Below are 1882 nucleotides of genomic sequence, written 5' to 3' on the forward strand. Positions count from 1 at the left end.
CTTTGATCACGGTTGTCTTTCTAGATAATTAATGTCATTTGTTCTGGGGCGAGTCACTGGCTCGGGTGCATTCTGGGACTGTCAGTTCACCAGTGTGCTGGCATGCTTCTTAACAAACACACCACTACAGCAAACATCTCAGTTGTACTTGTTGATTTCTTCAACAAAACACTGAACAAAAATGTCCTTATGAGTGTGCTGCCTGGTGCTTTTACAGTTTGTGGTAATTTGAGCAGCCCAGAAAGCATCCCATGAATTCAATTATGTTATTGTATCTGAACATGTACACTAGTCATTATATTAGATGGGAAAGAATGATTCAGGGTAAACAACTGCACCAAGGGAATTACATTTTTCTTCTCAACATGTAAAATGTCTGTTGATAAGCAATTTCTGAAACAGACATTATAAAAATCACATTAAACAGATGTGATTAACTTTTTATTCTAGCAAACATAACATCAATGATGACACAATCAGTCTTCATCAGAAGTGCTCAAATCACTCTCAGCGGCATCGTCTGGAATGTCCTCCTCCTCCTCCGAGTCCATTTCCAGGAGTGGTTGGTGGCTGAGGATTCTCTTGTACACGTCCTTTACTTTGAGCGTTTCAGCTTTCAGTTCACTTTGTTGTTTTAAACCAGGCTATGGAGTCCTTTCTGTGCATCCTCCGACATGCCAACAAGGGAGGCTGTAAAAACAACAAAACTATTAAATATAAGTAAAACAAACAAACAAACAAACCTCACCTCATAAACACAAGGAGTTAGGATCATGTAATTAAACTTTTTTTAAGGGAGAAGGCAGTGTTAGCTAGCAACCCAAATATAGGTAAAAGATCCAGTAAGACTTTAGCATCTGCTATTATTTTCAATCAATTCATCACCAAATGTATAAATAAATAAAAGATGTGCTTACAGTCTGAGGAGATTGTCCCCAACACCACAGATCGCATTCGCAACACTGTCCAGTGATGCTGCATCTCCCTGCAAAGGATCATCTCCTCCTCTCTCAGGTGCCTCACAGCCATCACCTTCTCAAAGACCTTTCTCTTTGTCCGGAGGTCAGCAGCAGCTACAGTTTAACAACATCAGATGGGAAAACATAGCAGCATATTATGATTCAAGAACAAAACATTCAACTACTGCTCAGATACTGGGAGTTTGTTTAAAAAGGATATTTAGAAATCAAGAGCTTACGTTCACTTGTGCTCTGCCAGGGCCAAACGTCGGTCTGCATGAGGGCATCACTGGATACGATTTGCTTTGTTGGTTCAGCGAGCTTGTTGTAGTCGTCAACAGCAGCCGCCAAGCGTTTCTTCTCATCTAAGATGACCTTGTGAATTCTGTGTCGCCTCTTGTTGCCATCTGTAAATAATTATAAAAAGGAACACCTTCACATAATGCATATATTTACATTTTAATCTACACTCATCAATTTGTTTGCTAGAACAAGGGGCGGGTCTAGCAAAATGTTGCCAGGGGGCAGGTAGGGCATTAACAGGGAAAGGGGGACACAAAGATATACTTTTCTTTCTTATTCTCATTTAAAATGTCTCGCTTTTAATAAATAATTATCTGAATCTTACAACCAAAGTTTTTATCTGAATTAAATGTATAGAAATCATACATATACAGACAAGACTGTACATCACTGTCACAACAGCATTTGTTTTCATTCAAATCAAATCAAATCAAATCACTTTTATTGTCACATCACATGTGCAGGCACACTGGCACAGCACATGCGAGTGAAATTCTTGTGTGCGAGCCCCACAAGCAACAGAGATGTGCAAAACACAACAACACAAACGAGCAAATACAAGAATGGCTACATCTGAAACTAATAAATATATGTACAATATATAATAGTGTATGGATTTC

The 1882-nt window shown here is 38.9% G+C and overlaps 1 long non-coding RNA gene across 1 annotated transcript; it reads right to left on the reverse strand.

The window, feature by feature from the left end:
• Window positions 1-428: 428 nt before the first annotated feature.
• Window positions 429-1353, reverse strand: LOC146712501 (uncharacterized). The gene is made up of 3 exons (XR_014917093.1): window positions 1199-1353; window positions 918-1073; window positions 429-690 (listed from the first exon to the last, which is right to left on the reverse strand). It is a non-coding gene; the product is annotated as an uncharacterized LOC146712501 (long non-coding RNA).
• Between the last annotated feature and the right edge of the window lie 529 nt (window positions 1354-1882).

Source organism: Copadichromis virginalis, linkage group LG3, assembly GCF_057382275.1.
Source record: "Copadichromis virginalis isolate Kocher_CV1m ecotype Utaka linkage group LG3, C_Virginalis_male_GT1.1, whole genome shotgun sequence".
Taxonomy (NCBI): Eukaryota; Metazoa; Chordata; class Actinopteri; order Cichliformes; family Cichlidae; genus Copadichromis; species Copadichromis virginalis.